Source organism: Quercus robur, chromosome 4 (assembly GCF_932294415.1).
Source record: "Quercus robur chromosome 4, dhQueRobu3.1, whole genome shotgun sequence".
NCBI lineage: Eukaryota > Viridiplantae > Streptophyta > Magnoliopsida > Fagales > Fagaceae > Quercus > Quercus robur.
Window position 1 is genome coordinate 81912012 of NC_065537.1, and position 27470 is coordinate 81939481.

At 35.1% G+C, this 27470-nt stretch overlaps 1 long non-coding RNA gene across 1 annotated transcript; it reads right to left on the reverse strand.

Moving 5' to 3' along the window:
* Positions 1 to 22664: 22664 nt before the first annotated feature.
* Positions 22665 to 25605, reverse strand: LOC126724571 (uncharacterized). The gene is made up of 3 exons (XR_007655041.1): positions 25536 to 25605; positions 25217 to 25399; positions 22665 to 22697 (listed from the first exon to the last, which is right to left on the reverse strand). It is a non-coding gene; the product is annotated as an uncharacterized LOC126724571 (long non-coding RNA).
* Between the last annotated feature and the right edge of the window lie 1865 nt (positions 25606 to 27470).

The following is a 27470-nucleotide window of genomic DNA, read 5'->3' on the forward strand; positions in this document are numbered from 1 at the left end:
AACCAATTTGAATGGTTTTTCAATCCATTTACATCTCTAAGGTAATTATAAACTCTTTTCATTGATTTTGATCCTTAGATTATGTTTTGGAGAGTTTTGTGCTCTTGGTTGGGATTTTTATCATAGGGGTTGGGAAAACTTAATTTTTGTCAAATTTCTTCATGGGATTGGTTTCTTTTGTTGATTTGCATTGAATGTTGGCCCCTTGTGGCAGAAAGAACATGTATTAAGGGTAGATTTCATGATGTTCATGCATTGTTTCACATTATTGTTCATAGTGTGCATGTTAGGTGTTTGATAAAATGCCTCTTAGACATTTTCTCGCTTGTTTGGACTCCGATGAGTACCAAACTTTGGGGTTTCTCATGTTTCCTCTTTAGGAACATGTTTGGTTCATTGGTTGTGTATTTTAACACACTTTGCCCCACATGTGCATTTTTCATGCATTGATCATGCATTGCACTTAGCCACCTCTTGCACACACCTTTGCTACCCTTGTCATGCATTGGTCTTGACCTTGCTGTTTCATCCTAGCATGTCATGCTTACCTTATGCTTTGTAGCATGTTACTTTGTCTTAGGTTTGAGCTTCATTTTCTCATTCATCTTGCACCCCTCATGCATCATTAGCATTGTTCATACCTTCATCTCTTGCCCTCGTTTCTTCTTGACCCTTTGTCTATTCCTGACAAAAAGGGGGAGAGTATACTCTAGAGAATGTTTCGGAGTATTTTGTCTTTTCTATATGACTCTTGTGCATATCCTTAGGGGTAGAAATTCTATTTCTCATGCACATTTGTAGGGGGAGAGATATTCCATAGGGGAGATGCATATACCAAGGGGGAGAAGACATTGTGTTAACTAGAAAACCTTGTTCTGTTTGTTTTCTTGTTGGCTTTATGGTGCTTTGTGTTATGCTTTGGTGTTCTCATTGCATCATGTTTGTGCTTTGGACATGCATATATCCCTATGTTATTATGCTTCATTGAATGCATGTTCAGATGATCATTTGCTTTGCTATGTGATCATTGTAGTCATTTCTATACTTGTTATATTATACTTGTCATTTATTACTTGCTTTACCTTGAGGGTCTAATGTGTTTTGTGCAAGTGTTTCAGGGTACAAGTATATATATGATTCCAAGTGCATCACAGCTTCTCATCACTTTGAAGGGGAGAAATTTTAAGCACTTTTAGTTTATATTGTTTAAGTTTTTATTCAATATAATGGGTTTGTACCCATATGCTTTTGTAAGCTTTTAGGGTTTATGTTTTATGCATAGTTTTTGTAGGCCTTGTGGTATGTACCATGCTTAAGTGCAGCCTTTATGCTATGTTGAAATCAGTACTTTAATCTAAATGTTCTGCATTGTGATTGTTGTACTGTCACTCTTGTGCCCTTGTAGGATTGTTCCTAGATGCATATGCCTTGTGTGCTATGCATTGGTTGAGTGTTGTACATACAAGTGTCTTGCCTTGTGCTTGCTAACTTGTATGTCCTTGTGTTCATTCCAAGTGTGAATGAACACTGTGATCACTACCTTGTGGTGTTCACTTGGTTGATCAAGCCATGGTTTGTTTATTAACTCCATCTTTGCTTGATCTCATATTGCCTGTTTCATATGCATTAATAATTTTCTGCTTACAATGATCATGGTGTATTGTTGTGTTTCAGGAGTTTATGTTCATATGATTCGAGTGCTTCACAGCTTCTAGAGTTAGGTGTGAGTGAGTTTTGTTCAACTGTTCCCAACTCACATGTTAAGTCTAGAGTCTGTTTTAGGGTTTTGTCACGGAATAGCCAAAGGGGGAGATTGTAAGGTTGAATTTATTCAACCATCTAATTGGCTTTATTCCGTGCCAAATTTGCTTGTAATTCAGCATTTAGTAACCCTGTATTTAGGTGGGATTGTTGTAAGGGTAGTGAGTGAGATAGTGTGAAGATTGCTCAAGAGTGTGCAAGAAAACAGAGTGTCGCGGCTGGGACTCGCGGCTGGACTCGCGGCTTCAACCCGCCAGAAGATGCACACGTGCCAAGCATGCTGGAAGATGAACAGTCATGCTAGCTGGAGCACTACAGGACAAAACAGGACAACTGGCCATACGGTTAACTCGCGACTGGAACTCGCGACTCAGTCAAGCCGCGAGCCACCCCTGTTTTGGAAAAACCTGACGTTTCGCATTCCACTCCACTTCAGTATAAATACCCTTTTAACCCACGATTGAAAGAGAGCTTCCAGAGAGAATTTTGAGAGAGAAACCCTAAAGAAAAACCAGATTGTTTTCACCCACAATCTCTACCTTAGAGTCTCATCAAATTCCCTCACTCTCTTCCTCTCCATTGTCAAATCCTTGAGAGGCCATTATACCAAACCTGGTTCTCACCATTATCATCTCTGTGAGACAGACGTTTGGAGTTCTGGGAAGCAGTTAGGAAGGAGCCAATATTCATTGGTTGATGCTACGGTGTAGTAGCGGAATCCGGAAAGCTAGAAAAGAAAAAGGTTCGGCGCAACCTCGTTGGAGCAAGAAGCTTGGAGGGCTTAGGTGCATTGGGTAGATTAGGCTTGGAGGGTCTATTGCTGTCCTTGTATCCCAACTGTATTTTCTAGTGGATTGATTACCGCTTGGAGGGCGGCGGAGAGGTTTTTCGCCGAGGTCTTCGGTTTCCTCTTCGATAACACATCGGGTGTTATCTCTGTGTTTGCATCTTCCTTCCTCTCTATCTCTGCCTTTACATTATCTGCTGTGGTTTATTTTGTTATGGCTTAGATAGTTGTTTAACCAATTTCATATTATAGCATATGTTAAGTTTCCGCACACTAGTTGTTTGACATATTGCTTGTGTTAGTTAAGTTGGTTTTTGGGGGTCTAAACGTTCAAAAGTGTTTTTGTACACGTTTTTGAACTTTCAGACTGTTTTTTTTTAAAAACAAAACTTACTACATAGAGTTAATTTTAGAAAATAAAATAATTATTTTTCACTCGGGACTAAGATGTTTATCAATGTTCAAGAGTATTTTTTTTCATTTATAATTTATCCATAATGTTCAAATTATTAATTATTTTCTTCCTAAATTAGTTTGTATAAGACAATTTTAAACAGATAAAATTTATATATATAGTTTGTATAATTGTAATGTTTTTAAAAATGTTTGTCTAAAATATGGTTAAAATCAAATTCTAAGTATATCCAAATAGAAATGCCAACTTTTGTAAATTCTAATTCTTGTGAGTTTAAACACCCAAGAATCTATAGTTTTCAAGATTTAAAATTCTCAGCAACAGAAAGTCTCTAATCAAATTGTGATAACAAGTTCATGTGTCCATTCCTCATGATACTCAAGGGCATAATGCTTATACTAAACAAGTGCACATTAATGCAATAAGCATGCATATCACGTCATTACCAGTACTTCATCTTGGTATCCTGAGAATGATTTTGCCAAATCACATACACTGCTGATTATAGCATTATGAACTTCCTTTCCTCCAGTAAGACAGAGCCTGTATGAAACATACCACAAGGAAGTTTAATGGAAATCAAATAATATTAGGCAGAAATATGCACTGATCATCTTCTTTTTTCAATATACCAAATATATGATTCCAAGCAAATAAAATAGGCCGAAGAAGCTATTATTAGGGATTAAAAGAAAATTGAAATAGAGACAAATCACCCATATATCTCTAGAAGTAGTGGAACTTCTTCCTCATTTGGTGCTTCAAGAATCTGATTCATAAAAAAGAGTTGACCTGCGGTTAAACTCCATGGATCAGCAAATACAAAGATCAGAAATAGCGTTAAGAATGGCACTAAGGAATGAAGGTTATAAATATCGCAATGCCAATCTTTTATCTCCTTTTTTTAATAACACATGCACTCGGTGGGTCTTGAACGCACAACCTACCCTCTACCCAGGTATTTCAAGGGAAAGATGTGCCATTTGAGCTAGAACTTATAGGCTACAATATCAGAACTTTCTAAAAGATAAAATATGAAAAACAAAAAATGTCAGGTAGTAAGATTTTATATTCCTAAACAAAAAATAAAAATGAAAAGTTCCTAAAGTATTTACAATACTTCCTAGCAAATCACAACTGTTGCTATATCATTAATACAAGGTCCATTCGATACAGCAAAGAACATCCAAATTCAAGATGACCTTGAACATATAGGATACAATCATAGTATCATACACTATAAATGTGTTTAGTAAACTAAATTGAGTACCTTGCACATTCCATAATACGCAAGGGCATAGCCCATCCCTGTAGTGGATAACAGATTTGATACATAGTAGGCCCTTCTAACCATTGGTTCCAGGATGATAACCGTAGACTAAATCCCAATCCGAGCAAGATCATAAAAAATAAACCCCTCCTTCAATCAGCATTCAATCTAATTTAAGCTTCTAATCCAAACTACAGCCTCAAACCTTACCCTTCCTCCTTGACCCAAGAGAGATCGATAGGTACTATTAAAGAAATGCATGATCCTCTCTTATCAATACTTGTCTACTGGTAGCCAATTTAAAGCTTTAAAGACTAAATCACTAAAACTGGGAAACTGTGCTTGGTCATAAAATCTACAAGTTTCTAAGACATGTACAGTACAAATATATTAGTCCATATTAGTCCATATCAACCGGCCATATTAGTCCATATCAACCGGCGACCGATACGGCCGAAACAGGCTGGAAACGGCCGAAACAGGCCGAAATCAGCCTTGAAACTCGCCGGAGAAGCCGAAATTCTGACCTCAGATGCGTTTCTTGCCTTATTCTTTCTTTGTTTTGTGAATCAAGTATATTAATGTGTTTTTTAAGAATATTTTAATAGTAAAAATATATAGAAAATATAAATAAAAATATTTTTAATAATTTTTTAATCGCCGAGTCCCGCCGCACCCGTACCCTACTTTTTCAAAAATTGCCGAGTCCTGCACCCGCACCCGAGTCCTGAAACGCACCCGTGCTTCATAGAGCAAGGGTAACTTGTGAATAGAAATTTAAATCTAGGATTTTAGGAAAATTATTTCCATGTAATAAATTAATATAATTATTTCCATATAATTCTTCTAGATATAAGAATTATATTTATTACGTGTTGAACCTTGAGAAGACCTAAAATCCATGCCATTTGGTAGAATCAAGCCCTGCTGCTCTGGACACTGGGATGAGACTCTATTCTAAGCACCACACATCTTTTCATTTTCACCTATAGACTCAAAATGATTATATAAATTACATACAGACAAACTAGCAGTGTTAGTTCCTTAGCTTTGCTGACCCAGATATGAGCTCTCAAACAGCTTCAGAAAATATACTTATAATGGACAAAACCTAAAGATGGATACTGCAAGAAATCTTACATACAAATGAACTGCTAAATAAACAATTTCTTGCCCTTCACTGGAAAAGCAAAAGCATGCACATATATTTGAAGTTAAATTAAAGTTAATAAAAAGAGAAAAAACAGAGCTCAAATTTTCACAGTTCTAAGATTTGAGGTTGAAACTAGAAACAACAAACCATAACTAACCACACATAATGAAACCAGTAGCAACCAATTGAGAATAGCACCAAAAAACCAAATATATTATGTTTGAAATTATATTATAATTTTATAGATACATAAATTTGCATCATAGAAACCAATCTGCATGATTAATGCATACAACAAAAGTTTAGTCAATCCTCCAATTAAAAAAATACAATTTAGAATTCCAAAAAGGAAACTGAAGAAAGGCAGATCAGATCTGATGAAATCCCCTTCAAATTGTAATGTAATCAACCACTTCTGGATTAATTAATCAAATTATACTCTTCCTAATAACAACATAACTAATAACTGGAAAGTAACACAAAGATAAATTGACTATGATGCCAAACATACAAGTCCCTATTACATTAGTAGAATCAGCCATCTATCATAGATTCAAGTACTTGAACTTGCCAATTCTTACTTCCATGGTCATCATAAATAGCAAAGAATGAAGTGGATGGATCAAGATCAGGGAACGCAGCATGCTAACAAAAATAATAATCATATTAACCAACATGTTAATGGTAAATCTATAAAAAAAAAAAAAAAAAAAAAAAAAAAAAAAAAAAAAAAAAAGAATAACGATGATAATAATAATAATAATAATAAAGTTAAGTCAGCAGATAAATCAAATAAGTCTAGGTAATGTGAATATCACAAGTCACAAAGATAAATATTTATTTATGTATTCCTATAAAAGCTACCTCATAAATTATCAATAGATATGAAGTAATAACGACAAAACATTACTAGTACCTACATTTAGATGGGGTGCTGATCCTAATGCATTTTACGCTTATGCTGTCTCGTATAGTGTCTGGTATGTGGGGGAGGAGGTACTGCATCTCCTTGGTGAGGCTCATCACGTTGCTGCAAAGATGGAGTTACAACCAAACAATGGATTACATGAATTCTAATACCAACCATAACAGCAGTTACTCAATATGCTCCATGCATTAAATGATTTGTCATACCGTGGGGCCAGCCTTGTGTCCTACTTTGTGACCACCTGTCCCACAAGAAGATGCTTTTGTTGTGCGTTTAGGTCGACCTTGTGGGGGTGACTGTAACTCAACTACCTGCTCATTCTCAGCATGCACATCTTACTGTTTTGCTTGACTCCCAACAATAGAAGATCCTACAACTGCGGGGGAGGATGATGTAGCAGATGAAATGTGAGTGCAGCCCGTAGTCATGGGATCTGTATGCAGTCCAGGAGTGGGCATGAATAACATGGATTGACTTTGGGGTGGCATATGGTCTATATGACCAATGCTATACGAGGGGGATTGAGTGTGCATGACAGGAGGGGTCTGACTAAAATCATAGTCGAGATCAAAGGATGGCGGGGTATGAAAGATGAGCGGGGTCAAAAAATGTATGTGGGGTGTGCGAAGGGATCTCGGGGTGAAAAGATGCATGAGTAGTGGGTAGAGGGATCTCTAGGTCAGAAACTGCATAAGCAGTACGTGGAGGGATTTCTGGGGCAGGAGATGCATGTGGGGGTGGAGGGAACTCTGGTGCATGTGGGGGTGGAGGGGGACCCGGCCTACTGACAACCTGATGGGGTGTAGCACGCTGACCATGGCTATGGCTGGCACGAGTTGAGCTCGTGCTTGGTTGTCCAGTATCTTCTAGCGCTTCTTGATTTGCCCCATCGGTCTTTTCCAAGAGAAGTTGGGCAGTTATACGGTGAAGGTGTTCCACTACCTTAAGTACAGTTGTAATCTGCTTGTACTCGGGACTACCTACTGCATGACACATCAATAACTGCTTGTGATTGGCAACCTACAAGTAAATAAATAAAATTAGTACATCTAACACTAAAATGGTGATACGCAACAAAATTTGAAAAGAAAGGTCGAAGCAATTACCATAATAAGAAGTGACGCGGAATTGTCGTCAACGAACCTCTAAGTCACCCTATCGTACCAATCGAAGTATGGATGAGCAGGCGACATAGCACCCTCTAGTCGTACTCCATGACATAGAGATCGTGCTCGATTATTCCACACTTGGATATGGCCATAATGTTTGTCCCTCCAGTTCACCGCAATCTTCCCCCTCAAGTCTATGTCATGAAGGGCGTTGTCAGTATCAACATATGGGGGGTTTTTTTGTACCATCCCAAACTGACGAAGAACATGGTCCGGTGTATGTTTCTCTACTAGCCGGAAACATACAAGCGGCACCCTTGCCGTCCATACGTCCCTTCTTGCAACACAGAACACAGGCAGGTGGGCTAATTCAGCTTCATATGGTTGCCACACCACCAGAAGTAGCTAAATAAAAGGGTAGCACATTATGTAATGTTCCATTATTTTCGACTATGAGTTATTTTACAATTATAAATACAACAGTCATAAACAATAGAAGAAACACAATTTGGGTACTTGCTTGGGATGCATAGAATCTAAAAGCTGATGGTACCAGACCAGACAGGTTTCTTGGGGGCTATTTTTCGTGCTCATGACCCACACAGTCCTACAATTAAGAAAGAGGAGTCAATACTTGGAATTGAGAATTTGAAGTAATCAACAACAATAAATGATGGGCAATCGTAAATTTAACATTACATACGACTAAGTTTATATCAATAAATGATTATCTAAACATATGATTAGTGGTGGAGCTAGAAATTAATAACACTTGTATTATACATCAATCATAATATGTGACCTCAATGGTTGTAAAACGATATATAAAAATAAATAAAAATCCTATTAATTTTCAAAATTTGAGGAATATCAAGGTTAAAATTTATTCTCTATGTCTAACAATGTGTCATGTCGTTTAAAATTATGAATCTATTTCCAATAGAGACAATTGGTCAAGGAAGAGACTTACTTGATGAACAATGGAGAAAGTGCAAATGGTGGGCCATATGCATCATCTAGTAGGAGGTCCTTCCTTGGGTACAAAAAAGGGAATCTGAACCATGCCCAAAACTAAACCAGTAGCAAAGCCTCACCAATCTGACTGGCACCTCTGTCGGTTGCTCTGCATAACTCTCTGTACAACCATGTAAGGCAAGTGCTCCCCTAACTGTGTTGAGGTGGATTACGGAGGTTCCTCAACATCTGCAACCACATCGTATGCACCCTATCGCCAGACTTGTCGGCGAAAATTGTGTCTGCCAGCAGTGCTAGAATATAACACCGTGCATATTGATGCACAACCACCTTTGCTGCACCATCGGGCAACCTTTGGTCAATTTTTTCTAGTAGCTTGTTAATTAGGATCCTTTGTCCTTTAAGCACCACAGCATTAGTAGCAATTCCAAGCAGACTTTGACATTCAGCAGCCCATGTCAAGTCAATTTTTCCAACAATTGCCTCACCATTGATTGGAATCCCTAAAAGAACCTCCACATCTTATAATGTGATCGTTGTCTCACCATGTGGTAGGTGGAAGGTGTGGGTTTCAAGCCGCCATCACTCAACGAAGGCCGTTATCAAGTTATGATCAATCTCTCTACATGGGGTCCTATACAGTCCCTCTAATCCAACTCTCTTGACAATGTCGAGGATGCGATCATCCACCACTATCGGGCGTCGTTTTCGCAACTCGTCATTACTACCACGGCATTTCAGTGCCCCCGGATCCTGCACATGGTAGAACCATGGTAATGAGATGCAATATGCCATAAGGGTGTAACATTTATATAAGGGTGTGCAACAGTCTGCCAATCTAACTTTACCTAACTAATGGGCATGACTATGCATTCAAAGCTAGTAATACCATTGACAAACTTAGAATTTTAGAAATGGAAAGAAAAAAAATCAACATAATATAAAAGGGTAAGAAAAGAATATTCAGCAGGTGGTCGGTTTAATTTTACCTTGCCTTCTCAAACAGCACACGATCGATGATCTTTTAGAAACCTTAACACCGAATCCTCAATGGGACCAGGACCGAACTCATCAGGGATCTGTGTAGGAACAATAGCCATACTGCACGAAGTTGAGGGAGTCAAGAGTAATATAAGCACATGTTGAAGATAAATTGGCAATGATCTTAATGTATAGCCTAATTTCTTCAACAACAAATTACTATTAATTACTATTAATTCTAATTCAACAACAACAATCACAAATCATTAAAATCATAATAGTTAAAACTATGATGCTTTTCTCCCATCACATATTCAATGGAAGATGGACTAAGAAGTCTCAGTTTTGGTTTCAGATCACCAAAATTACTATAAATTACTACACACAGGCACACTTCAATCCAGAAAACACTTATACATCCCAGTTGTTAATAGACCCAGTGGCAAATGTCTTAAAGTGGTTGCTTAAATCAAGAAATGAAAATTGGAGATAGAGTCTCAAGAGATTATCACAGTGCATGTAACAGCCCTAAATTTCCAATAATTGTGCAGTTCTTTTTTCTTTTTTTGATAAGTAATAATTGTGCAGTTCTAAAATTCTAATACCAACCTAGCACGGAGTTCAAGAAACCAAAAGAACTACCACTGCAAAATCACTAAACAAGCTTTATAATGAATTCTGAAAAAAAAATGATTAAATAAATTTATAATATGACATAAATAGTTTTGGAAATTTACAGTTACAAAATGTAAAAGAACAAACTAAATTGCATATGAAATGCATTAGAAATTTTGTAGAATGCTAATAATTATGTCTAAAAGTTCTTTCTCAAGCATAAAATTCTATATTACTATTATCATTCGAACAATTCTGAATAGAGACCTAAGACCTGAGGTGAGGGCCCATGCATGTATGGCCCTTACATAAATGCACTAAGGTGATGAAATTTTGAATTTTTTGTCACTTATCAAAAAATTACAAAGGCAGGTATGGCCCTTACATAAATGCAATTCCACAAAATTGAATTAATCGATAATTACACCTTAAAAAATGATGAACACATCAACTTTCTCTATGATCCCAATCTGTATACAATTAATACCTCGTGGATGCTATTAACATTTTGGATAGACTATGGTGATAATTATATGCAAGCTTGTTCCTGACATGAAGATGTCTTTAAAATCTTATTAAATTGCATTTTGGTACTAGAATATACTTCATATTTCGCACTTCTTTTATAAAAAGAAATAAACAGTGGTTTTCTGGATCTGAAAGTAGTAGCATATCTTAACATTTTCTATTAATTATGGTAAACTCTTTCTAACTTCTACATTCCCCTTTTATGACTTTGAATCTTATATCATCAGAACGCCCTTCATTTCAATTTCCCAGATTTCCTATTTCAATAATTCAGTACAAATACCAGCCCCATATGCAATATTTGCATTCAAATTCAAAAATGCTACAGTTTTACGTGCTTAGATCACACTTTTTTTCCTTAACAAGTTACACGTTGAGATAAACATAAAATTAGCTTTCTACATGCAAACATCATCATAGTCTTCACAATAAATTTTGCTTTATAGGCCAGCTAGCAAGAGCACATTTTATTAAAAAAGCTCTACAAAATCAAAATCCATTGAGCACATTTTATTAAAGGCTAGCTAGATGACCATAATCAAAATCCTACATTTTCCTTGAATTGAACAAATCATTTGCCTCATAGCAGATATGGCAGCAAACTCTGCACCCCCCAAATATCAAGTACAATGCATGCCTCCATTACCAATAAACACAGAAAAAAAAGAGTCCTTACTTTTGTGAGGTAGTCGGAGCCAACCACTGAGGGAGAAAGACTGAGCGAGGCAGAGATGGAGAGACGGGAGCGAGAGGCAGCGACGACGACGGAGCGAGAGGCGAGAGGGAATGAGAGTGTGAGAGTGAGAGAGAGACGAGAGAGAGAGACTGAGAGTGAGAGGGAATGAGGGTGAGAACTGTGTGTTTTGAAAGTTTTTTTGTGTGCTAAACTATTTTGTGTTTTGAACTTTTTTGTGTGCTTGAATTGTTTTTTTTAGTGCTGCAATGATGGACACGTGCCCAAAAGGAAACTGAGTACAATGGACTCAGTTTCCTTTAAATCAAAATCGAGTCCAATGAACTCGGTTTCTGGTCTTACAAACCGAGTTCATTGAACTCGATTTATATGTATAAAAATCGAGTTCATTGAACTCGGTTTCTTGGCCTAGAAACCGAGCCCAATGAACTCGGTTTCTATGCTTACAAAAAGAGTCTAATGAACTCGATTTCTGGCCTACATGGACAGTCTGGCTGCTGGCAAAACAGGAAACTCGAGTACAATATACTCGATTTTATAACCCAAAAATCAAGTCCTCTGAACTCGAATTGTTAAAAACCAAATTAGTTTGAAACGTTTCCTAACTAATGATATTGTTTGGATTTTATAGTTATTTTCTAAAAAAATCCGGTTTTGATTTCAAGGGAAGAGGAACAACGTCGTTCCCCTTACATTTTTTTTTTACGGTTTTTTTTTTTCATTTTCCTTTTAATTTCAAAAATTATTATTAAAAAAAAAAAAAAAAAAGGCCAAACTTAACGGGAGGAGTAACTGATACCTAACAGAAGACTACATTGACAAAACTTGAAACTTAGAGGACTGAAATGACAAAACTCAAAGTTAGAGGACTGAAATGACAAAGGCTAAAAGTTAGAGGGTCAGTTTTGCATTTTTTCCTTTTTTCTTTCTTTCTTTTTTGAATCTTGCATAATTGAAGCAGCTAAAAGCCAAGTGTTTAGAGCAACCACATCAGTTAGTGTATTTTAGACATTTATTTTTATACTAAAAATCTACTTTTTCTATTTTACACATCCATTTTTCATACGCGCTCTCTCTCTACCCATTTTTCTGATTTGTTGCTCTCTCTCTCTATACCCATTTCTGAATACAGATCAACTTTCTGATCAAATTCAATCAAGCACCGATCAAGCCATGCTTTATTCCTAGCGAAACTCTCAAACACAGATCAAACTGGTCAAGCACCGATCAAACTCTTGAACACAGATCAACTCTCCGATCAAACTCGGTCAAGCACCAATCAAGCTCAGTCAGATCTCCCTAGCTCCGATTAGGCAAGACCCATCTCGGTCAGATCTCCCTAGCTCCGATCAGGCAAGACCCACTTGCTCTAATCAAGCAAGACCCACGAGCTTCGATCATTCCAGTCAAGCATCGATCGTTCCACAAGCACCGATCATTCCGATCAAGCACTGATCGTCTCTTTGTTGGTTTGTCTGTGTGGGTTTGTGAGCATCTGAGGAAAAAGAAGATGAGGAGAGGAGAAGTTACTGAGTTTGTTATGCATGGAGAAGAGAGAGAAAAAAAAGGTGCGAACGTGAAATTAATAAAATAATATATGGATGAGCTACAGTAACCGTGTAAATATACACGTTTACTATAGCAAGTGTATAAATATACACATCTTTACACATTTTTAGAAGCATTGATGTGGAACATTTTTTAGACTAAATGTGTAAAAGTGGTGTCTTTTTCTATTATACACGATTTTGAGTGGATGCTCTTATGGCAATAATGATATCTAGCCTTCAAGCGTGCTCCGATTTTTTTATTTTTTATTTTTTTTATTTTTTACGTCTTTACACAGCTAGAGCATGTAAACATGTGATTTCAATACTATTTTAGTATTCATTAGCCAAGTCTCATCAAACTCCTAAATATATTTGTGATTGCCAATTGTACAAATATGGTTGGACAAATGCATAAACCTCGAATTGTAATGATTGCAAACTTTGACATTAAACCAAAAAAATAAAAATAAAAAGGCTTTTAAGCACGTGCATAACGCGTGTGAAGATGCCAATATTCCATAGTTATCATCTACTTTTTTTTTTACATCAACATTTGCCATTAACCAGTTATGTAAATACAAAACTTATTCATTTTGTACCAATAACATATATCATGTAATATCAAGAGGCAAATAAACTTTCTCAAAAAAAAAAAAAAAAGAGGCAAATAATGCTACATTATTTCTTTTTGGTTTTCTTCCAATCCATCATAACTTTCTCTAAGTATTTCTTAAATATTTTATTTGGGTTTTTTTTTTTTTTTTTTTTTTCATTTTTATCTATAGCATTTAAGTTTACTCCTTCCACACAAATCATATTTTGTTATTGCTAGAGCTAGTGGTAGAAGACCTTTGGCATAATGTTGTGGAGGACAAATTTTCCACACCACATGGCTTCATTTTATTGGTGACCCACACCATGTCAAAACTATCATGGATTTTGGAAAAAATTTATTTTAAAGCCCAAAAGAGTCCATATTCACAAAAATGATGCCGAAACCCATGGTCCAAAACTCATGGTGATATAATCTCATCAAGGCCCATAGTTTAAGCTCATGGCACAACATCTCATTTTTGGCTCATGATCTAAGCTCATTAGTCTCATCAGGGGAAATTTGGGAGTCGTGGTTTGGAGGGCCAAGAAGTATGTTCAGTAAAGCTCCAGTGGTTCAAAGTTAATAAAGAAAAGCATGTTGCTTGGCATGTCTTCCCTAATTCCTTAAACTTTGATGAGTCAGTGTGCAATAGGTAACATTTGGTAAGCCTCTCGTATCACATAACACTTAAAATGATTAAACTCTCTATGCTCTTTACATAAAAATTAATGTCCATCATATAATATGAGTTTTAAAATATAATTATATCATTTCATATTAATTATATTATTATTTTCATATAAATCAATTCCAAGCATATGGCTAAATATACATTAGTATCTCATATCTAGCATTAAATGCTCTCCTTATTCTCCAAGATTTGGTTAAAATACAAAAAGACCATATTTACATCTCTAAGACTTCATCAAACATCAATCAACTAGTCTATTACTTAGCAAAATTATATATGGACTAAACATATAATTTTTCAAGAGAGGAAACTTAGCCAAAAATACCAATAACAGCTTTAGCGGAAGCTGCAACAGCTTCTGCACAAGCTGTAACAGCTCTAGCAGCTTCTGCACAAGCTGCAACAGCTCTAGCAGAAGTTGTAGAAGCTCCAGCAGGTTGACATATGTCCTAAAATGATGTCATTTGCCCATTAATGCACAATCCCAGCAGCTGCCTACCAGAAACAAGAGGATCCCATAAAGATTATTTTGCCATTTTTAGCCAAACCATGAACTTAATGCCAAATATTTTTTCTTCCAAGCAAGATGTCATTTGGATAACATCATTCAACTGTAACAGTTGTGATTGACAGCTGTTAATTAGCCTTAAAGTCTCTAACTTTCTTCTTTTGGCTAAAAAACAAAGTCCCACCAATGAAACCACTTACTTTGCCAAGAATTTTTCCTTATTTGCTAATTTTCCCTTCAACTAAGCTCTGATCTAGTTACATACTTGGCTCTATATAAGAGGACCAAGCTACACATTAAAGGGGGCACCATCCATCCCTCTCTCATCTTCAATATTCTGAAATTTCATTCACCTTGCTACACATACCTCTAAACACCTCCATACTTCTCCATCTCCCTAACGAAAAATATGTCTTCTTAGATAACACCATTACACTACACCTATCACACCACACCATTATCCATTACCCATCTTTCCCACACTTCATTATGCTAAAACTTCATCATTTTTGCTACCCAAAACACATCTTCATCTCATTCTTTATTTCTCATACAAAATCTCCCTTCTTAGAAAGCAACATAGCTCGTAACACAAATAATCTCATGTATTCACTATATTTAACCTTCATATTATCTATCTCACACTTCCATATATTTTACAAATACATTCCTCACAAAATACCCATACATACTTCTCATATATCTTTAAACTTCATGTCTCACAAAGTATACATATATAAGATCCATGTTCAACAAAAGTATCTACATGTAATTCCTATACACATTACAAACACCATATCTCACAATATATATAATTCTTGCTATCTTTACACATCTTAAAACATATCAAAATATTCTTCCAAGAACACATTACAAAAGTCCTTTCTCATGAAAGGCATATAAACATCAATTCTAAGGCCTTTCTCTTAAAAGGCACAAAGACTCCATATTAAAATCATTCTCATTGAAGACATACATTTCTAATACTTAAAGCTATTCTTATGAAAAGCACGAACTCACTCATGTTTGACTAAAAACTAAAAGGGCATTACATGGGGAAAATCATTTAAGTGCATGATTAAAGGGACAAACTTAACCGACCGATGCACACGGCTGGACATGGACATGCTCTCTCTCCCTTCATTCCATCCTAGTTTTCCTCTTTTATTTGTAACAATGAAGCCTTTAAATCCTTGTTTAGTATTATTATGAAGGCCATAATGTTTTGGAAACTATCTCTTCCCATGGAACCTTTAATTTTTACTTTTTATTTTACGGTTAAATGATATAATATATATGTAACAATTGAACTTTTCCCTCACATTTATGTAATGATGGCTGAAAGTACAATGAACTCTCCTAACCGAGACATGCAAGGACCCCCAGGAGTTAACACATTCCTAAACTTATTTAATCATTGACCAATAGACTGTTTAAATCTGTTTTTTCTGGACTAAGTGTAATTTTACCCTTACTGCTGGAGGACTGATTTGAACTATGATGCTGTAAAAGAACTAATAATATAACAAACTAACAATAGTAACGTGTTTACTGTGCTTTGTTGTTGTCTTCTTGTTAGGGTGCAGCCTCTATCTCTTGCTTAGGTGGGCTTACATGACACCGAAAGCCTTTGGGCTTTATTTCAAGAGCCCATCGTCGAGTTTCAGCTTGACTACCCCATATTCTATTTGAGAACATCAAAATTTTCTCCTCAACAAATGTGAAAGTTCAAATAGTGTAAAAACACTCTTGAACGTTTAGACCCCCAATTTACAAATTAACCAATTTAAGCTTTATGTCAAACAACTAGTGTGCGAAAAATGAACAAAAGCTATAAAACAGAACTGGTAAACAATCTAAGCCAAATTAAAATCACAACTCATAGTAGATAATATAAGGCAAAGATAAAAGGGAAGGAAAATGCAAACACAAAGACAACACGCGATGTGTTATCGAAGAGGAAACCGAAGCCCTCGGCGTAAAACCTCTCCACCACCCTCCAAGTGGTAAACAATCCACTAGAAAATGTAGTTGGGATATATGGACAGCAATAGACCCTCTAAGCCTAATCTACCCAGTACACCTAAGCCCTCCAAGCTTCTTGCTCCAACGAGGTTGCGCCGAACCTATTTCTTTTCTAGCTTCCCGGATTCCGTTACTTGACCATAGCATCAACCAATGTAAATTGGTTCCTTCCTAACTGCTTCCTAGAACACCAAACAACCCTCTCACAGTAATGGAAATGGTGAGGAAAAGGTTTTGGTAAAAATGCCTTTCAAGGATTTGACAATGGAGAGGAAGAGAGTTGAGGAATTTGAAGAGACTCTTATGTAAAGATTGTAGATAAATCAATCTTGTTTTACTCTAGGGTTTCTCTCTCAAAATTCTTTCTGGAAGCTCTCTTTCATTTGTGGGTATGAGGGGTATTTGTATTGGGGTGAGAAGAGAATGTGAAACGTCAGGTTTTTCAAAACAGGGGTGGCTCGCGGCTTGGTCTCGCGACTTGACTGAGTCGCGAGATCTAGTCGCGAGATAACCGAATGGCCAGTTGTCTTATTTTGTCCAGTAGTGCTCCAGCTAGCATGACTGTTCAACTTCTAGTATGCTTGGCACATGTGTTGCGTCTGGCGGCTTGCAGCTGCGAGTCACCCACGAGATCTAGCCACGAGTCTCTGTTTTCTTGCACACTCTTGAGCATTCAACACTCTATCTCACTCGCTACCCTTATAACAAACCCACCTAAATATAGGGTTACTAAATGCTGAAATACAAGCAAATTTAGCACGGAATAAAGCCAACAAGATGGTTGATTAAATTCAACCTTACAAAATGTTTTACTTGGTTTGCAAGACCTAACTTCTAACTAATCTTCCTTGGGTTTGTTTTCATGGAAGGCATGTTGACTAAAAATTTCTAGAGTTTCATGTTTGTTTACTTCCTTGACCTTGTAAGCTGTACAACTTTTTTTCCTAACACTGTGTTTGGTTAGGGTGAATTTAGGAAGGATGGAAAACATAGGGAGGAAAATAGAGTGGAAAACAGTTTTTTCCACTGTTTGGCAAACGAGAGAAAATAGAGAGGAAGGAAAACTCAGGAGAAAATTTTCTCTCTCAGGCCCACAAATTTTTTCCTCCCAAATCGGGAGGAAAAGCCTGAACAGAAAATGCTCTCCTGGCACTTTTACCATGATGCCCTCTGGAATCAAGTAAAAAAAAAAAAAAAAAAACAGAGAGCACGACGATGAAGCACAAAATTGATGAAGCTTTCAATCAAAATACAAACTCAAATCAAAATTTTAAAACTAATCAAATTAGAACAAAAAAAAAAAAAAAAAAGAGCATGACGGTGAAGCACAAAATTGATGGAGCTCTCAATCAAAATACAAACTCAAATCAAAACTTTAAATCTAATCAAATTAGAACCAAAAAAAAAAAAAAAAAAAAACAGCAAAACTGACCCATCTGAGCCTCAGTGGGAAGAGGACATGCAGTGGTGCTTCTTGAATGCTCTGGAGTAGACGTAGTGCTAGAGAAGAGAAGAAAAAAGAAAAGTGAAGATTGAAGATAGAGCTCCAGACGAAGTGCTAGAGAAGAAAAGAAAAAAGAAAAGTGAAGATAAGAGGATAAAGCTCTAGACAAGTGAAGATAAAAAGAAAAAAAGAAAAGTGAAGATAGAGACAAGGGAAAGGTGTGGAGGAGAAAAAAAGAGGAAAAAAGAAAAGAAAAGGAACGTGCGGATGAAAAAAAAAAAAAAGAGATAAGGGAAAAATAAAATAGAGGATAAGAAATTGAGAAATGCTACTACAATATTTTTACAATAATTCTTAAGTGGTGGGTTGTTACTAACTAATACGGATGAAAAAAATATTTAAGTGATGTATTCAAATAAAAATCAGTAATAACTTACCATATATAATTTATTGTAAAAGTATTACGAAAAATGTTGTGGACATAACAATTCTCATTGAAAAATATAATTGTTGGTAAATTTTATATTATTTAATGAGTACAAATAAATCTATTTCTTACCTATTATGTAACAAGGGTATAATAGTCAATTTATATAAACTACATCTTCTATCCTCTCACTTTTCTTTTCAACCAAATAAAAGAGTTTTCCACCCTCCCGCTTTTCCATCCCTCCAACCAAACACATAGGAGGAAAAACTAAATATTTTCTATCCTCTCACTTTTCCATCCTCCCACTAATTTTTCATCCTCCTACTTTTCCACTTCTCCAACCAAATAGACCCTAAAAGTACCTAGTGCGTGTTTTATCTCTTGTTGCTATAAGTATTTTTTTGGACTTAAAAAAAAAAAAAAAATTCACGAGTGTCTATACTGTCATATTCATAGGCATGTGCTCATAAGCTTTTTTTTTTTTTTTTTTCCGAATGTTAATACTTTTTTGTCATTCAAATTCAAGGTTATGCATTTTATATTCATGAAAATGTGTAGGAGTGTAATGAGATTTATGCGTTTCTAAAAGGAACTATTAGTGTTTATCTCTTGTTGCTATTAAGTATTTTTTTGGACTTTAAAAAAAATCACATGAGTGTAGGTATAATGTCATATTCGTAGGCATGTGCTCATAAGCCCTTTTTTTCCGAATATTAATACTTTTTAGTCATTCAAATTCAAGGTTTATGCTTTTTTTAGTCATGAAAATGCGAAGGTGTGTAATGAGATTTATGCATTTGTGGGTGTATTAATTTTATGTGCAACATCTCATTAAAAAAAAAAAAAAAAACTATTTGAATAATACTATTCTTCTGAAAGACAGAGCATATCCAACAGTCACTGTATCTCTATTTTTTGGAGAGAAAGAAGGGGGGTTGGACACTTGTGTGGAGGAGAAAAACAAGAAAAAGAAAAAAGAAAAAAAAATGATATGGATGAAAATGAAATGAAAGGAAGAAAAATAATATAAAAAATCCTAATTGAAAAATATTACCACAATATTTTCACAATAAATTTTAAGTAATAGATTGTTATTAGTTAATATTGGCGAGTAAAAAAATAATTTCAGTAGTGGGTTCAAATTAAAACTAGTAACAACTTTCCACACAAATTTTGTTGTGAAAGTATTGCATAAAATGTTATGAACATAACACTTTTCATTGAAAAATATAGTTGTTAAAAAAAGAATAAACAATGAATGAAGAAATAGTATTTAAATAAGATAGAGAATAGAATAGAGAATCTGTTGGAAAATGTATTTGAAAAAGTGAGTAGGTAAAAGCTAAATGTCACTGTTCATTCTCCAAACAGTACAAAAATTTAGAGAAGCTGCTGGAAATATCCTAACAAAGGTATCCAAATTCTATTAATAAAATATATGTACATATGTATATGGTTCTTTTTGGAGTGGGAAAAAAATTAATAAAAAATGGTTCTTTAAATATTTGATATTTTCAACAATCTAACTCTCTTGTTTTTAATCCTTTCTTTTGAAAAGCCTTTCCAAATAACAATAAAATTCCAACAATTTTGTTAGTTGCCCGGTTTAGAAAGTATGTATGAAACTAGCATCTTGAGTTTTTAAAACTCGAGATTTAATTAGAACTCGAGTTTCTAAAGCTCGAGTTCAATGTTTTAAAAACTCGAGATTTAATTAGAACTTGAGTTTCTAAAGCTCGAGTTCAATGTTTTTGTACTACCCTTAGCTGGACAAAATTGCCATGTGGAACCACGTTGAAATCGAGTTTATAAAACTGGAAATATGTAGAATAAAAACAAATCCATAGCACTTTCAAACGGTCATTACAAAATCCTCAAAACAAAATCCTCAAAGTTCAAACTCACTCAGTCGAACACCCTTTTGCTCCGCCCTCTCAAACTCAGTCACCGATGACTTACATAATTGAGTGTAATTTATCACTTCTCAACTTTAAACTTTAGTCTAATTTTATTTATTTTGTTGATTTTAGACTTGATTTTTGTTATTTAAATTTTATTCTAGATTTGAAGAAAATAAAGATTTACTCAAATAAAAGAGATGTGAAATAGCTAGAGAGAATATTGGGTCTTGGATAAATGGAACCAAAGAAAGATTTCTTTATGGCCTTAGAAGTTGGCCAAAAAAAAAAAAAAAAAAACTGAAAAGAAAAAGGGCTGGTACAGAAAAGAGGGGCTGAACTAAAAGGAGCAACATGTTGGGGCTTTTGAAGCAAAACGTTTTGGGCTTTTTGGGCTGCAACAAATTTTGGGCTGGCCTTTAAAAACGTAGGGCTAAAAAAAGGAGAAAAAACGTAGGTAAAGAAAGGAGAAAAAGGGGCGCTTAACAAGAAAAGAAGGGCTGAATAGAAAGTAAGGTACGTTGAAGCAGAAGAGAGCGCCGAAACTAAAAAGAAAAAGAAAAAAGTGGCGCTGAACAGAGAAACAAGAAAGTGGTGCTGAAACAGAAAAGAAAGAAAGAGGGCTGAACAGATAAAGAGGGCTGAAGCAGAAAAGATACTGAAAAAGATTCTTTTGCGTTTATTTTTTCCTTCAAATCTTCTTAGAAAAATTATGGTGAATTCATTTATGTTGAATTTAATTTTTAGCATGAACTAAATTTTCTTTATTCTAGAAAAACGATGTAATCTAGTTCCCAACTATGCTTACTTTTCTATGTTAATTTGAACAATTTCTCTTTATGTTTGTCTGATTTATTCTAAGCTTATTGCTTATAATTAACTGGCCATTAATTAGATGATTTTAATCTTGTGATTTGTTGTCGAAAGAGGAAATTATAGGATAAATCTTGAATATTTCAGCATAGGTAAATATAGAGATCGAAAGACTTGTATGAACCTATGTAGTATTAAAATAATTGGTCTTAATGCTTTCTTACTTTATTAAATTGCATACTCTTGTGTAAATTGATGAACAAGAATGTTTCCAATTGACTGTCGAAAGAGGCTTTTGGAAGAGTTTGGAGATTGCTAACAAACAGAGAGAATTAAATTCAATTAGCTAGATGAGTAAAGCATAGTGAGGCATTAGGTGAAATCGATTTCCTAGAAGTTTCTTTCTCATTAAGTTGATTTTCAAGCAACATCTTTCTTTTCCTTTGCATATCTTTTATTTAAATTGATTTTATTTTCAATTCCAATTACAAAAACCTTAGTGACTTCTCTAGATAAAATCAAGATTAGCATAATTTTGGTATTTGTCAAAAGTAAATTACCAATCCCTGAGGACGATACTCTTCTCATCACTTAACTATAAAACTACGATACTGTGTACTTGCAGTTTTGCATCGATCAGTCACTCACTCACTCACTCCCTCATTCACTCTCAAGCAATCGTAGCCCATTGTCAACGCTGTTCGTAGCCCACCGTGCCAAAGGTACTCTCTCTTTCTTCTCAATACTTTGTCATTTTTGCTTCTTAGATTCCTCTGTCTCTCTCACTCTTTCTCCAATTTTAGATTTTGGAATTTGACGATGTGACCTAGGGTTTTTCGTTTTTCAATTTCGGATCTTTTTGGGAATATGGTTATGTTTTGGCAATGACATTAGTTTTTATGTGATTGTTAGAATTGAAAAAAAAAAAAAATTAAATGTTGTATTTCAAGGAAACCCAATTACCCATTTTTAGATTTGATTCAAAGATGGCATTTTGGAACTTTGATTCACTTTTGAGACAAATACTTTGCTGAAATACTGTTTACTAAGCTTATTGGGCGTGGATTAGTTCAAACTGTGCAGAGCTTGGGAATTGATCTTACACAATTTTGACCAAAACTATTAGGCTATTGGATGATTGGCTGACAATATTTGGTTAAAACCTTTTTTACATAATTACCTGGCTTAGTCAATTTGGTTTATATTGGCCTTTCAAGGTTTAGGAAGACTATCTCATCCAGAGACTGTACATATCTATGCTCCCAGAAGCTCCTTTGAAGTTAGCAAGTCCTACATGGTTATACCAAAACTTAATGCTTCTTAGGAATCTCATATTATGTTTGTTTCATATGCGTGCTGTGATCTGGTGTTGTCTAGATCCTAGAGGTACTGCTGTGGTGCTGTTTGCTTTGATCTGGTGCTGCCTGAGCCTATGAGCTGCTCTGGCGCTATGCTAAGTAGTGACTATGTGTAATAAAAGCTTTGTATGAACTAGGCATATTCATCCCCATTGTTGGAACGCATAACCTGAATGTGAGAGAACAGTGAAACACAAGCCCAAAGAAGGAAAAAGAGAGGGAGGGGTATCATAATGCAAAAAGAGAACTAAAACAAGAAGTTCTTTAAAACAGCCGAAGCATGAAGTTCAAAAAATGCACGAGCACCATAGCATTTTTCAAAATTTACAAGTGTCAACAACTAAGAAATTTTTGCTGCATGAAAAAAAGAAGGAAAATGGGAAGCATTTTTATGGGTGACACATAAAGAAATATTTATTTTAATTTTGGAAGTCAGCTATTACTTATTAAAAAAGTTGGAAGTCCACTGTATTTTATTCTAGGCCTTATTAGTTAATTTGGTTAATCAATATTTTATTTTATTTCCTAGATTCAAGTTATTTTTGTAATTCAATAATTAGAATTTCTCAAGTTAATTAGGATTAAGTCATAGTTTATATAAGCACAATATTGTACTCCTATGGAGATAGTTTACAGTTTGATTGGCTAATAAAATTTCTCTTAAAATTTTCCAATGATATGGTGTGAAGTCCAACCTACCTAGGTTGACTCCTTTTTTTTTGATAGGTAATACGAATATTATTAAACAAACTTTAACACTAACGAAAGCAAATACAAGGTGTTCATGATGGTGAGAACAAGGGAATGCAACAAACAAACAAACAACATCAAACAACAAAAAGAAACTTAAAGTGCACAACTAAGAGAAGAAATAAATTCCAAGATACTAGAACAATTCGAGAAGCCCCAACACTTAGACCAATCAAATAAGGTCTTCTGGCATAGAGCTTGTAATTGAACCTCAAATTTCTCAGTATCCTCAAAAGAACGCCGGTTTTTTTCTGTCCAAACAATCCACATCAAACAACCAAGAACCATATTCCATATGTCTGAATTAAATTTTCCTAGCCAATTGCTCCAACAATACACCAAGCTTTCCACAAAGCCTGGCATGACCCATTGGATCCCAAACTCCTAGATTTTCAATCCCACTAGGTGCTGACTCCAAGCAATCCTAAGTGCCGATTCCTAGCCCTAGGTGATGTTATATTGTTTTTGTTCTTTAATTTTCGTGTTGCATCAAATTTTGATTTTGTCCTGCCAATTTTCCATCCCATAAAGGCTGTATTTTGAGTTGATTACTGTTATAGCATGCAGGTAACACTTAAGTGACCTGTCTTTATTCTAGGAATAAATAATAAACTAATATTATGACGACGTGGACCATGACGACGTGGTCCACATAACTCAACCATATATGTTTTACTTGATCACAAATTCATCAACCTATAAGCAAAATGCAGCTGTAGCCAACCTCTTGGATCCTCTTTGGATAACATATTGAAATAAATATGACTGTAAGTAAGGATGGAAACTGAGACTTATATTCATTAAATAAAAACACTAATCATGTAGCTTAAGAAAATAAGCCACTCAGATTGATAAAAGAGTAACTGAAAGAAGAAGAGTACAGAGCATATGTAAAGATCACAACTAAGTTTGTGATTCAGCTAACTCAAAGATATCTTTCAGTCATGTAACATTAAATGTACTAGGCTTTCTTCTACCCAAAATATTTATGTGCTTGTCATGTTAGTAAAGAAATCATCAAGGGGACCCTACTACACTAAAAAGTATAGAACAGAGACATGGATAAATTCAAGAATCCATTGTTTATTCTCTTCTTTTTTTTTTGTTTGGGGGGGGGGGGGGGGGGGGGGGGGGGGGGGGATCCATATCCATTCTCTTCTGCTTGCCTTATGTCTTGGTTAATAACCCATCCAGATCTGTTAGTCCATCAATAAACTAATTATCATTAATATTAATGGAGTTTCCCTCACTACAAACTAATATAGTGTTTTGCCCCAACTCTTAATTGATAGTTTCCTCGAGTACCAACATGTAGCTATAAATCACAAACCATCAGGCCTTATGCTCCACTCATCAGCTTTCTTTAAATATATAAGAGATTCTTTAACCAAAAATTCGGACTTGATATTTTCCGCATCAAATCTGAATCCAGCATTCTAGGCCACTTGCTAATGGCACTCAAATTTTAGTGCTCCTCCATGAAGTTGATACCGCAAATAATCTTTTTGTCAGTTTCCGCAATAATCTCTTTAGCCATTCTTTAAAATGGATCCGAAGACTTTGCTCCAGATAATGCCATCCTCATTCTTCATGATTATTCCTTTTGATCTCAAAGGGTATTACTTTTCCTCTGTCTCAACTCCACCTCAACAAGAGGACAGTCATCAACCTTTATTTATTTATTTTTATAATCAACCTTTATTCAATCTCATTACATTTAAACCCAGAAGAAAAATAACTAGCTAATGCAAATGTCTCAAGAGTAAATTTATGACAGGGATAAGTCTCCATTACAATAAATGCGGAGCATATCAAACTTTGATCAGCTACCCTAGTCAACTGTTTTTGAATAAAAATCAATACATTCCCTTTTCATTAAAGAAAAAGGAGGGAGATATTAACTAAGAAAAATGTATGTACTGGAGAAAAAGTAAATACCAATGGCACAGAAACTTCTTTAGCTTCCTCTTCCCCATACAATTGCTCAACCAATGCAACAGCAAACTCCATGGTAGTGCCAGGTCCCCAACTTGTTACAACTCTGCCATCCACTTGCACTCTTGATTCAACAGCAGTTGCAGTAGGAGCTAATTGCTCCATAAATGATGGATAACAGGTTGCCTATCAAAACCAACATACCCAAACCTTCCAACTTAAGTCATTCTAAGCAAGCATAACCATCAACAATGATAACTAGTTAGAAATAGATAATGTTACTGCTGAGAATGAAACTGTAGCAAGTGGTTAGCTAACTTACTTTCAAGCCCTTCAGCACACCCCATGGCCCAAGCGCCCCTGCAGGTGAAGCACATACTGCCGCATTAAGCAATAGTTTTCAACGTTTAAATACTGAAAACTGTGGTTGTAACAAAAAACAACGTGTTTGGTAAATGTGTTTTTTTGGAGTGTTTGAATTACATTGCTCATTTTAAGGTGTTTAAACACTAAATTTAGAAAACTCATCCTACCAGTTTTTAGTTTTTAAACAATATTGCTCAACGACTCTTTTGTAAATATGTTGAAAAATATGAGGCCCACTTGATTAGACAACACAAAGTTTCATTCTTCAATTCCAATGAGGGTGCCCTTTACTTTAAATTCCTTAGACTTGTTTATGGATAAGCTTCCTTTTAAGGGAGCCCATTACAAATCTATAGTTTTGTTTATGGATAAGCTTCCTTATACTTTTATCCTTACTTTGTTTTCTTTAACTCTATCCTTTTTATGTTTTTTTTTTTTTTTTTTTTTGTGCGAGTGTTCCGAAGAGATTGCCTTTCTTTTGGATAAGTGAGTGGCCTAAAGGGAAGGGAAAAAGGGGAGAGTCAAACTAGTCACCTCTGGTTTGTGAAGCATGTTCTAGGGCTGAGTGTACTATGGGTTACTTATTTTGCTTTATATTCTCCTTATGCTATATACATCCAATATAATTCAAATATTATCCCTAAAATGATACATAAAAAGGCAAGTGCACATATATGTGTAACACACTGATGGATATTCCCACAATATCTTGTTTTTTGCAAGCTAACCCTTGCACTTGTGGGGATGAATATCATTTTATTTTCTAATCTCATACATAATGGATGGAAGTCCAAATAATTTAAAATAAGTTTCAAAGGAATAAGTCTCTTTGAAAGGAGGTTTTTCCTTGTTAAGGAGAAGAAAGCTTATCCTTCATACTTTAATAGTGCTATCTTTAGGTACTTGTGAAATAGATAATGGTTGACTAAGTTGTTCAGTAAGATCTAAGAAGCCTAACAGCTTGAAAGAGAAGTATTGTTACCTTCATGCTGCATATTCTTTGTTTGCCCTGCCCTTTAAACAACCAATACCAAAACATTCTAGCAAACAAGCATTTCAAGAGCCATGCCTTGCAAATTTATTACCTATATCGCAAGGATGCATTATAAAGAGTGAAATATTTGCATGCAAGATTCTTACTCTGTACCTTCGTGCTTTGCTTCAAGACCAAGTCAGCATCTCATTTTTTCACTTATGTGTTCAACTAAATTACTTAAGATACTTTGATATTTTTATGTTGTGTCATTCACCACTCTTTAAAGAACAATTTGTTGCCTGATTATTGTTTAAATAATCTGTATTGCTTCCCAAATTGGGATGGAAATCATCCAATTGTAAAAGTTTTTAATTGCTTTTAGCATGGAGACTGCTTGTATAATAGTTTATGCCTTTATCTACTCCAAATGTCAATGGAGAAAAATAATGTGCTTTATGTAGGATTTGTTAATGGAGAAAAATAATGTGCTTTATGTAGGATTAGCTTATTTCTTGAATTGTTTGGAAATTATTATCCTTATGATTTTTTTTTCTTTTGTTTTCTTTTTTTACTATTTTAAATGCTTTTTCTTCATGATTTAGCTGTGAAATTTCAAATTCATCTCTCATGTAGATATTTATATGTGTATGTGTGTGTGAGAGATATATAAAGACTCTTGGTCAAATCCATTAAAGCATATTACATGTGTATGTGTGTGTCAGAAAAGGCTAGAGAAATAAAGGATTCCACTTGGATTGAGGTATTATTTTTAAAAATAACTTAGCAATTACATAGGAACAGAAAAGATCAAGGCTGGATTGAATCCCCAATTACAGCAAAGTACTCTATTTAATCACGAGTTATAGATGTACTTCTTCTTGCTTTCCATTCTTTTAGCATCCTTTTTTAAATAAT